General features: G+C 40.0%; 1 pseudogene; it reads left to right on the top strand.

Moving 5' to 3' along the window:
• The first annotated feature begins 689 nt into the window (after positions 1–689).
• Positions 690–863, top strand: LOC112107970 (annotated as a pseudogene).
• Positions 864–12,900: the final 12,037 nt, after the last annotated feature.

The following is a 12,900-nucleotide window of genomic DNA, read 5'->3' as shown; positions in this document are numbered from 1 at the left end:
CTTTGAATTGCCATTCCAAATTAATAATCTTAACAGATTCCAGAAATACTATTAAGATATCTTAATTCCAAATATATATCAAGAAAGATTATAGTAGTAATAGGAAAAAAATAGAAACGTAAAGTAGCCTTAAGATTTGAAATCTTCTCCTAAGAATGATAATTGGACAGTTACTTACAGGATTTCAACATCACGCCTTGTAACTAAATAACTGCATAAATTCAAATGTCTGTTTTTTCACCTACAGAGCACTGTAATTGAGAGGAAATAATATCTGCACTTTTGTATGTTAAGACTGATCTAACAGTTGCCAGCTTACTGAAGTTATTTAGCTGTTGCTTAAAGGACCAGCCTTGAGCTTATAACTGACTTACTGTGTATATTCAAAAATCTTGAACTGTATGCTGTTAAATCTCTGGGAAAATTCATTTTTGATTAATGTTTTGTTTTGTTGTTTTTGTTTAAACTTAATTTTTAATTTTAAGTGCTACTGCGAGCTAGCAACTTTGTCATTGTTCTGTTCTGCTCTACCCTGTATCTCTCACTCTCACTCCCTTGTAGTTGTGCTATCTTTGCATATGCACATAGAATTACCTGCTGGTAAGAGAAGCATACTCAGCTCAGTCTCCCTTGTAGCAAACCAGAAACTTCTATGCTTAAACTCTGTACCGTTCACTTTTTTTTTTAACATCATCTTAATAAAATTTTTAAATCTGTTCTTATCAGTTTAATATCTGATATGTCCTTTATTTGAGGACTGTATATTAAATTGATTTTTGAAACAGGGGTCTAGAACAGAAGCTTGCTCTGTCTGCCCTATGCATCGACCTGGTATTGCAGTGCCTCCAGTTTTTCTAACCAGAATGTTCTGGTTAGAAAAACAGAAAAGACTTTAACTGTGATGATGATGCTTTAAAGCAGATTTTTGGAAGTAGTGGAAAAATCTGAAGTCTCTAGCGCTTTGGTTTCTTTATGATAAACAAAATATTATTACATGGTTTCTGAATGAGCAAAGCTACCTTCTAACTTTAAAATCTCACTTGAATCTTTATTTGTGTGTTATAAATTTTAGAAGGTGGGTGAGGTAATATCTTTTATTGGACCATCTTCTATTGGTGAGAGACAAGTTTTCAAGCTTACAGGTTAGAGCTCTTCAGGAGCTCAAAAACTTGTCTCTCTCACCAACAGAATTGGTCCAATAAAAGATATTACCTCACCAACCTTGTGTCTCTAATATCCTGGGACTGATATGGTAACAACAACACTGCATATGTAAATTTTAGAATACTAGTTGTGTTGTATGTTTCTCACTAAAAAGTTACATTATGTGTTAACACCTTACCCTCCAAACTAGCCTCACTTCAATTGTTGTGTGTGGTAATTTATATTGTTACAGGTTTACCTTTGTTTATTCCAATTAATAAGATCATTGTGCGCCTTAAATTACTTGTCTTGCTAGTGTTTATAATTTGTGTGTGCTTTCTCTGTGACCATCTGTATTTAGAAGTATTTCTCTTATGCAAATTAATTGAAAGATAACAAAAAAGCACCTCTTCACACCCAATTCCTTCTTTTCTAACTGCTCACCTTGTTTCAATTAAACATCACGTTATACACCACTTGCTGTCTATCTTTCACCATTTTCAAATTTTAGGCTATCAATTCCACCAAAGCAGAGCTAACCCTACCTGCTCTGCATTCATATACCCCCAGCTTTTGTTATGTGGTGGTGGTGTAACAATTTCCAGCTATGCATGTGTATGGGACCGCTGATAAATCTTGAGCTCTAATTGTCATATGACCTTTAACTTATTTCTTTAAATCATATGCTTAGTCCTAGAATTCTAGTTTCTCCAGACAGAACTGAGAAGAATAGTTGTTTTATTAGTCTTGTTTACGTTGATGTTATTTTCAAGTATACTATTATATGTAGCTTACTAGTTTTTATTATATTTGTTTTTCTTCTAGTTTAAAAGACTTTTTATATTGTGTTTATAGTGGTTAACGTAATTTATTTTCATTGAATTTATTGTGGTTATTTGATATTATTATACTTAATGTGTTCATTGAATTGTTAATGGTGCTTAACCATTAGTTTCTCTCAATATGAGATAAATACCCTTTGATAAGTTTAGTGCCTTGAGTAATTGAATGAATAATACGACGGCTGATTCTCATGGCTTCCTGAGTTTTACCCTTCTATGATACTAGTTCTATTATAGTTAATCAAATTTTGTTTTGATTTTTGTCTTATATGAGAATGTCATCATTTATTAGAAGCAGATTTTAAGTATTAATACCTTGTATTACTTATCTATTTGCTTTTAGTTAGCACATATTCTATGGGACCATTCACCTACTTATGCTAAACTCTCTGTTTGATCTTGTATTTAGCCTTGACACACTTAGTATGTTTTCCAGACCTGAAAAAGAGCTCTGTGTAGCTCGAAAGCTTTTGTCTCTCTCACCAACAGAAGTTGGTCCAGTAAATGATATTATCTCGCCCACCTTCTCTCTCTAACATCATGGGACTGGCACTTCTACAACATACTGCATACAATCTTTTGATTTGTTTTTTTCTGAACTAGTCCTATGAGAAACAATTAATTCATTAATAAATTAGTTAATTTTTCTCCCAATTATTTTGATAATTGTTTGTTCTCTTTCGGCAATTTTACTTTGAAAATTACCCCCTCCCCCAACCCTTTTCTACCCCACACTTTCTTCCACCCTTTTCTGTATTGTCTGTTTAGATTGTGATCTATATACCCTAGCACAATGGGACCTTGATCAGGTTGAGGTCTGTAGGCATTAACATAAAATGAATGTTATGTCACCATGCAGTTTGGCCCCTTGTGCCTAAATAATTTTAACATTGGACTAGGTATCAAGCAGCACAAAGGAACCCTAGTAAACATATAGTGGCAACAAAGAGATACATATAAATTGTATATAAATAATCTATCCTTTTCTCTCTATCTCTCATCTATCTAAAACATTTGTGAAGCATCCATCACTGTGGAATCTGGGTACTTGATAATGTACACTAGATCATTGATATGTTAATAAATAAGCTGATTGGCGTTAGTAGTTGATAAACTAAATTTAGAGCCTGGGGCCTGATCCAATGCCCATTAAAGCCAATGAGAGGTTTTCTTTGACTATAACAGCAGTTGGATCTGCCCCCTGGAAACCACTGCTGCTGAGGCTTTGAAATGGCAATGAATAATTTTAGCTCTTTGGTATAAGAACTCAGGAGAGCTGTTGCAGTGATATCGAATTATCTTTATGTATTTCATCAGATCATGGTGCTTTACTTGACACGGAATCAATTTTAAATCTCATCCATAGGGCGAATGAGAGATGAATAAAGTTGCTGCGAGTCCTACTGTGCTATCAGTTCTCTGATACAGGAGAATACCTTCAGTAAGCTTTATTGTCGGATATTTATTTTCCCTTTGGTTTAAGACATGGAATGCTTATATTTCTTCTGTTAAAGCCCACCATACTTTTATTGCAGCTGTAATAAAACAGCAGAGGCGGGCATCATTCTTTGTTTTGTTATAGTTTACTAAAATGATGTCTGAGAATATATTTATAAGTACTGCATACTAGTATGCCAAATATTAATTTCCCTTGCTAACTCTCCATCCAGTAAAACGTATGGTGACACTGTAAGTAAAGTTCAGTCAAAATTAAAATATTGCAAAATAAATACTGTTAATGAAAAGCACATTTTAAAATGCTAAATTAGGAAGTTAAATATGCAATACAGTTCATTGATGCCGCACAATGACTCATTCAATTCAATGGTCACCAAACCATCAGACTGAAAACCTAGTAATTGGCATAACAGCTCAGCTCTTGGCCCTCCAAGGCTAGTATTCTGTCTCCAGCAATGATCAATTCCGTGTGCTCCAGAAGAAGGTAATATAAATTGTATCATAATGCATCTGGCTTGTGTTGCACTTCCGTGTATTGGTAGGAGAAAGCCTTCTTGACTCCTTTAGCAAGCAGCACCCTGCAGTATGAGACTTGATTGCCCTTAGCAATATTAACTATAAATATTACTGGTGGCAAAATTTTACTACCCATCCTCTCCTTAAAAAAAAATCAATTTAAAATTATTTGACCCAATGTTTTAACTGTCACATAAGTAATTTTAAATCTCACCTAAGGTAGGTTTTCATGGATATTTTGAATATTATTTCATCTAAAGAAGAAGTTTAAATATAAAGTTCCCCTTAGATAATGAGAAATCTGCAGCCATGGTATTACTAACGAAATAAAATGGAAGTTTGGGATGGTTTGCTGATATGTAGTAAAAAGTGAAGATATTTCTTTTTCAATTCTGAATATATAGTGTGAAGTAATTGAATTTAAACAATGATTACTGAAGAATGGGGAAGTCAGATAAGGTAGTTTAATCCTCTAGATTATTCACAGTTTCAGGTTAATGTACATAGAAATACATTATTGCAATTCAGCCAAGCAAGACCTCTTAAGGTCTAAGAATTTCTAGTTGCTTTCTATGCCCTTGTAAGAAACAGCATCTTAAAAGTCACATTTCCTAGCTCTTAATATAATTGTCATGATGTTTGCTATGACATCACTGTATTCTCTCTCTGTTCCCAAGCATGGTGTTATCACCTCTCTGTCAATCAGAAGTCAGCCTGGTAGCAAAGGGTGAATGAATAAAAGCTGATTTTGCCTTGGCTTCATCTATTCTGCTTAACATTTATACTGTGCTTAAATACTAAACTGCTTTAAGGATCTATTTTTCAGCCAAATATTTACTCTGTGGCATATGATTATTGGACTGTAAAGAAACGTAAACCAGATGTTTTCTAAATGCTTATTTCTATTTAATAAGGTTACAAGTATGTCAGTTTCAAACACATTTTATGCTACTTTGGTGATATAGTGGGATTTCATTAGCAAGAGGGACAGTCAAGGGGTCACAAAGGATTTCCTTCCCCACACCAATAATGCAGGCATAGGAAAAACTCCTTATTTCTCTTGTTTGAAAAATGTTTTACTCCCTAACAAAGGGTATGTTTACATAGCAAAGAAAACCTGTGGCTGGCCCATGCCAGCTGACTACTCGAGCTCAGGCTGCCCGGCTGTTTCATTGCTGCATAGACTTCTGGGCTGGGGCTGGAGCCCAGACTTTTGGTCCCTTTGGGGTAGGTTGTTTCTTTGCTGTGTAGACATACCCAAAATTACCTGAAGACCTCAATCATGGGCCCATTAAAGTCAATTGAAAAGTCAGTAGAACAGGGGCACCATTGGAGAGTATTCCTGGCATTTTTGAGATTCCATTGACTGTGTCTTGCCTCTGCTCAAGTGAAACAAGTTGTGAAAGTTTCTTGCACCCTCTTTCATCCAGGGAGAACCCAGCCACAATTTCACCCTAAACTAGACAGATATAGAACATGTAGATAAACAAAGGAAAGAGGATTAAGAAAGGAGAAGAGGTAAGTCAAATATAATGCGTGTCACATTATAGAGAGAACAAGTCATATAAGTACAGAAGAAAATATTAGACGAGACTGAGAACCTAATCAACACTCTGTTAAATGCAATGGAAATATTCCCATTGACCTCAGTGGGTGCTGCATTGGGCTATAAAATATGCAAGAGAGCAGGATCAGACAGTGCAGGGGTGGATGCCACAGTAGTGACAACCAAGGTGTAGGAAGTAGGTTTTGAAGGATGGGAGTGTGAGTGTATTTGGCACACAGGAGAGGGATGTCATTCCATGCATCATAGGAAAGGGTAATGGGGGTGAAAGTGTCAGGGAAAGACAAAGAAAGTAGTAAGGAAAGAAGAGATTAGGGGCAGATGCCAGGGATGAAGTGGGGAGACACGGGAGAAGAGATGTAAGCAGGGGCAGGCTGTACAGAGCTTTAAAAATGAGGTTGAGACATTTGAATGTATAGTGGGAGAGGCAGTAAAGGGATGTCAGGAGCAGAGGCACAGGTGATATGGACAAAGATTATTTTAGCTGCTGCAAACTGATGAGATGGAAGAAAGAAAGCCAGGCAAGCTGATGAAGAGGGGGAGAAAAATATTTGGGCAATAGGGACCAAGAAGGAACAGAGTTTACAAGTGTCATATAGAAAGAGTGTGGATAAGATTTGTTGAGAGGTTGAATGTGACGCGAGAAAGATGAGTCAGAAATATTTTTATTTATTATTTGGTATTACCATAGCACCTAGTCATGGACCAGGACCCCATTGTTGAAACTAGGAGTGCTGGGGGTGCTGCCACACCCCCTGGCTTGAAGTGGTTTCCATCGTATACAGGGTTTACAGTTTGGTTCAGTGACTCACAACACCCTTACTATACAAATTGTTCCAGCATCCCTGCCCCATTGTGCTAGGTCCTGTATAAACACGAAACAAAACAATGGTCACCGCCCAAAAAAATTTGCAGTCTCAGGACAGCAAGAAACAACAGGTGGACACAGACAAAGAGAAAGGGGAGTACAAGGAAACAATGAGACACTACTGGTCAGTGTGGCAGACTATGGCACAGGCACCGATTTTCCAAAGTGCCAGGGGGTGCTCAACCCCCGGCTCTGCCCCACTCCTCCCCTTCTCCCAAGGCCCCACCCGTGTCCCATCTCTTCCCACCCAGTTCCGCCGCCTCCGCTGAGCGTGCCGCGTCCTCGCTCCCCCTCCCAACCTCCCTGGACACCGTGAAACAGCTGATTTTGGCAGGTGGGTGTCACAGGGAGGCGCTGATTGGCAGGGCCTGCCATCGGGCGGGATGCACGGCAGGGGCAGCTGAGAGGGGGGCTGCCGGTGGGTGCTCCACACCCACCTTTTTTTTCCCATGGGTGCTCCAGCCCCGGAGCACCCATGGAGTCGGTGCCTATGGACTGTGGTATGAGCCCGCAGCCTAGCAATTGTTGAGGTTTTTTGTACATGTCACAGCAAAGAAGTATTTGAAGGATGATGAGATAGCTTTGTGGATTTTTATGAGGAGCTCCTCCCCACCACGATGGACAGCATGGGAGAAAGCACAAAAGTGTTTGTTTGTTCGAAAATTTAACAAATGGGTGATGGAGGCAGACATGATGGGCTGATCGGAGGAGGAAGTTGATATTTTGACAGTGAAGGAGAGATGACATGTCAGATAGGGGTAGGTCATGAAAGGCCTTGAAAGTACAGACAAGAAGCTTCTGTTTGACGCAATAGAAAAGCGGGACCCAGTGGAGGAATGTAAGGAGAGGGGTGACATGGTCAACATGATGTCTAGAATGGTCTTCGTGGCAGTATTCTAAATGGATATGAGCAAAGCAAGATTGCATTTGTGAAGGCTAGAGAGGGATATTCAAATAATCAAGATACATGATGATGAGATCCCGGACAACCATTATGGCTATGTGGCTGCAAAGAAAGGGCTATATCTTAGAGATTGTTGTACAGAAAGATTGTGCAAGATTTAGATATAGCTTGGATGTGAGGAGCAGAAGCAGGAGAGGAGAAGTCCAACATTCCTACCATGATCTGGTCCTGGGTAGAGAGTGTGAGAGAAGTAGAGGCCTACAAGAGAGGGCAGCTGCAGAGTCATTGTCAGATGAAGGGATCCAGGTCTCTGTGAGAGACATGAGTTAGAGGGAGTGAGATATGAAAAGATTGTGGATAGCTATAATCTTTTTAGAGATGGGGTAGTCACTCCAGAGACTGAAGGGGTAGTGACTGAGTTTGGGAATGGTGGCACAAAAGGGGCAGAGATGGTGGTGGGGGCAGGTGAGGGAAGTTGAGAGGATGAAGATGGAGTGAGGGCCAGGGTTGAGCCAAATGTGTCTCCAGAACTGAGGAGAAGGATTTGGCGGTGGAACCCTACATGTGTGCTAGTGGGAAGAGAGGGTGGAGGGTGATGGGTGGAGCTGATGAGAACTGTTGAGGGTTGAGGGTAACAAGGATGGGGAATTGTGGTCAGTGAAGGAAAGAAAGAAGAGGACATGCTATAGTGCAGAAGAGATGTACAGTGAGAGCCAGGGTGAGAAGCAGATGGGCAAGATTACAAAAAGAAAAGGGAAAAAAAGGCAGAGTTTGGAAAATGCTCTGAAGGGAATGCTTACAGCAGGTCCCTGTGCCAGGCAGTTTCTGTGTTTTCCCACTCTGCTAGGGAAAGGGAAGAAGGTGACTGGGCTTGGGCACTGGGAGGATCAAGGCAGAGAGAGACCGGCACGGGAGTGTCTCCCCGTGCTTGCAGATACAATCAAAGATAACAGGATTGTGAGCTTCAGTGACTGGGAGAAGAGCGGAGTTTTAAGTGGTAGTGGGGAAGGGGTCCAGGAAGTTTATGAGAAACACCTCAGAAGTTCAGGTTTCGTAACATTTTTATTTAAGCTATTGTAGAGGCAGGAGAAAGAGCTGGACAATGGGGGAAAAAGCAGAGGTGGAGATTCAAGGATTATATGGATAAAATAAGAAGAGAAGATGAGGTTGTGACTCTGGCAGGCCAGATGCCAACTCTTGCCCAGGCTGCAGGCAGTAGCTAAGAACTGACAACCTCTTAACTGGAGACCAGATCATGTTACCTGCCTGTTAGTTTTGCTCAAAATAGGTATTAGTCTTATAAGAACGGATTCTGTGTTTAGACTCTGTGAAATACTTGTATGTTGCTGCATGGATTAATCTCACTTATAATATCTATATCCCATGTTGCTCTGTTGTTACCCGCACACTCAAGGGTACCCACCTTTACCCAGTTCCTACGGCTCAAGGCGAAAAGCACCTAACTCCTCCTCTGCGGGCTCTGGGCTCTACTCCTCCATGAACTCCAGGCAAACACCTTTTCCCTGTGGACTCAGACCAAATACCCTTTCCCTGTGGACTCAGGGCCTAGTCTTTTGCGGGTTTACAGGGTCTTTTACCAGTGAAAGAGCCTTACACAGTAATATACTACATAATCTCTGTTTATTAACAATCACCAAAAACAGACTGCACACGCTACACATACAGTGCTCACCACACCCAATAAGCCAGATTAATTTTTCTTGATGTCCAATCAGGATCAGGTCATCTGGGGGACTCCAGTTTCTGCACGGTGTCATTGGCAGAGTGTTGAGGTCTGGCAGCTCTGATCTTGGGGCTGTGTCCTGGAATTGGTACCCAAAGAACTTCCTTTTGGACCCCAGTTTATATAGTGAAAATTGAGTCCTTTTTAGCTGTACCTTAACCAATCATTATACTAAAATTTTACTAACCAATCCTAACATAGTGTAACAAAATTCTCTAACCAATCCTATCCCACCACCTTAATTAATTTACACCTAGCGAAATTAATTATGTAAGAGACAGAAACAATTAAGGAACCAGACAGAGACCATACAGATAAACAATAGGGAAGTGGGGGACCATAATGACAAAACAATAAAGAAATGAGGATTTCACAACCACAGCTATTGATAAGTGATTTCTTGACAGACAAAATGCTATCAAACTAAGTTTTCTTTAACCATCCTAAGTTTTGTTTCTTTATCTGGTGATAGTGGGTGCCATTAGGACAGGGTCTCCTTCTTAACAGCCTGATATTACATTGTTTTAATGTAATTTAGATGGAATGTGAGGATGTGACTTGCTGCTTCTCAACTAATGGCTGCTGCTCGGCTGCTCTTTTAATCTGGCTGCAGACGAAGGCCTTAGGCTTCAGGCCTTGCAATATGGCTGCAGACAAAGGCCTTATCCTTACACTGTAACTGTAAAAGTGTTTGCTCTGGAACTGTACACCCACAGTCATGATAGAAATATTACCAAGTGTGAAATACTACTTTCCCACAGGAGGTGCTATCTCCCGCCTGACAAAAGAAGACCTATAGACACCAGCCAACCCATTGTGAAACATCAGACGACAAAAGACTTTGTTGATTGTCCCCCACCCAGGAAGAGGAGACTTGCATGTGAAGTTGTCTCATCCTGGGGGAAGAGAATAAAAAATCTCTGACAAGAAGAAGCTGCATCTTTTTGGCTGTTAGAACTCTGAAGGGACAGAGACTTTAAACTGAAGCCAGAGATCCCCCGGGGTTGCCTCCTGGGTCTGCCCTGAATTGAGAACTCTGTTAGTCTTAGGATTTAGGTGGTAACTCATTGGTGTGTATGTTTGCTTGCTTTAACCTGTAAATGACTCTCTTGTTCCTTTTTCCTAGTTTTTAAACCTTTAAATAGTTTATTACAGGATTGGTATAGGCATTGTCTTTGGTGTAAGATCTAGCATACCAGTTGATCTGAGGGCAAGTGACTGTTCTCTTAGGACTGGAAGCAACCTGAATGGGATGTGATTTTTGGTGTAAGTGACCACTTTTCACTAAGTCCAGTTTGTCTGAGTGTCAAGGTAGACTGGAGAGTCTAATGGGACTGTCCCTGACTCCACAGTAAGACTAGTATAGTGATCCAGGAGTTCACAGTTGATATTGGCTTGGTGAAATCTAATTACAGAACTCACCACCAGTTTGGGGTGTCTGCCTGCCCAGTTTACCCTCAGATAGGCACTCATGCTCATGAGTCACTCCAGACAGCGTAACAGAGGTCACCCATGGGGATTAGTGCAGAGGGAAAAATAAAGAGAGACTATGGTCAGACCACACAATGCCAGTAGATTAAGGAAGTGATGAAAAGTAAATTAACTGCTTCTCACACATGGTTGGCTCTGCCCACACGGAAACTTAATATGCAGCAAGCCAGGGTGTCAATGTCCAGCACACTAGCGTCCTGCACACTAAGTCACTGTATGGGTCCTGCTACTGTGCACTAAAAGTTCCACAGTGCACTTTGACTGCTGTTTGTCTCCATGGATACACCAAGGTTGCATGGGCAACCTAAATGCTGGCATTTCCTAATTTTCAAGTGCTTGACTTTAACAACCTACATAACATTCTTGTAACATTGGGGCTGCAGGGTTTTTTGTATGTAATAATAGTACACACCCACTCAACTGTTTTTCTTCATCAGTAGCAAACACACAGGAGAACAGAACCAAACTACAAAATGACCCGAAAAGATTAGAGCAAAGGGAGCTACAATCAAGAAGATCATTCTGTGGGTTGGATCTACCCTCTATTCTGTTTAAGCCTGTCACTTTGGTGCCTGATCAGAATTGAGTTTATGTATGTAATCAGTGTTTCCCAATTTTTGTCTTACTGTGAACAACTTCTTAAGATAGAGGCCTTGTTGCCTTCACCTCCTCTTCCAGCATCCATATCCCCCTTGTACACCTTCCCTCCATCAACTAGAGTGTTTGTTTACATGAGAGGAATATTGGGACATTACTATGGAGACAAGATGCAAATAAACTCACTTTAAGAAGATGAGAAAAGATGCTTGGTTACCTTCCCTGATTTTGCATTTATTCTGTTGCTTTCTTCTCTTAGGGTGTGTAGATTTATTAATACTGACTCTCTCCTTGTTGCCGACAGCCGCTTTGCTCTAATTTCGCCAGGTTGCTGTGTACCCTGATTCTGTTCTCCTGCATGTTACTGTCCCTCTTGATTTTGTGGTATGCATTACTATGATCACAATTGAATTTATACCAAAAGAACAGACGTGAAGCAGACATGCTGGATGCAGACAGGTGTTTGTATTTTCATATGTAGCTGGTTTGAAAAAAGCATCTGGAAAATTTAAGAGCCCTGGACTGGGCTACAACTAATAGGAAGTACAATAATCTAAAGGGGATATATGTTTCATGACTGAGGCAGAAGCAGCTCATCAAGTCTGAGAGCCACTGGTGTGTAGTCATCATTGCACTTAGAGATTGAAAACCTACTACATCATTGTACAGATTATTTTCAAGAAAGTGGTCAGTGGTAGGGAGGAACAGTAAGTTTACTGGTTTTTACTCTAGAATAGCATATCACTCCAAGTTGTCTTTTACCTATATAGGATATATCAGGGAGTCTCAAACTGGGGGTCGGGACCCCTGAGGGGATTGCGAGGTTATTACATGGGGGGTCATGAGCTGTCAGCCTCCACCCCAAAACCCGCTTTGCATCCAGCATTTATAATGGTGTTAAATATATAAAAAAGTGTTTTTAAATGTATAAGGGGAGGTCGCACTCAGAGGCTTGCTATGTGAAAGGGGTCACCAGTACAAAAGCTTGAGAACTACTGGGATATATGCTGCATTTTTTATTTAATTTGTGTTCGGGGGGAGGGGACTGAATAACCAGAAATGGGCCAAGCATTCAGTACTCAGATTCAGACAGTTTATGCAGTGATGTGAGATAGAATCCAAATTCTAATGGTTTGTTAACATTAACACAAGCATGTCACAAAGTCACTGTAAATAATTTCTCCCTCTCTCTTTCACTTTTGCTTTTCAAAGGTTTTTTTCATTGTGTTTTTAATTACTCCTTTAATATGTTTGCACTTCAGGCTTCTTAAGAAAATTAATGAAATATGCACCCACAATTAAATAAAATGGTAGGAATGGCAGTGATCTATAAAATAAAAATTTCATAATGGATTTAATACTTTCTTTAAAATACATGGGATACCATCTGCTGTTCATTTGCTTAACATGGAATATGAGGGAGCATAACAGTTTATATAGATAGGCAATTAGAGAACAGAAGGAATTGTCCTTCTCTGCTAGGACTTTTTCCTCCATGAGTTTGCAATTTTTTGGTAATTGGTTATCTTTTCAAGACACAGTAACTGAGAAAGCCCAGGGAAGGGCGCCATCCCAACTTCCACCATTATAATCTTCTATTTTCCAACTGAAGTGAACAGAAAATCCCTCCACTGGAAAGATTCTGAAGTTGTTCAATTTCATTTTTAAAGACACAGGGACAGATTCTGATTTCAATTACTTGCAAATCCACACTTTTTAATAGACTAACAGAAGTATTGGAGCATAAGCTTTCGTGGGTGAATGCCCACTTCA

The sequence above is a fragment of the Terrapene carolina genome, unplaced genomic scaffold, assembly GCF_002925995.2.
Source record: "Terrapene carolina triunguis isolate 2854851 unplaced genomic scaffold, T_m_triunguis-2.0 Scaffold838, whole genome shotgun sequence".
Classification (NCBI taxonomy): Eukaryota; Metazoa; Chordata; order Testudines; family Emydidae; genus Terrapene; species Terrapene triunguis.
This window is presented reverse-complemented; position numbering and strand designations above follow the sequence as displayed.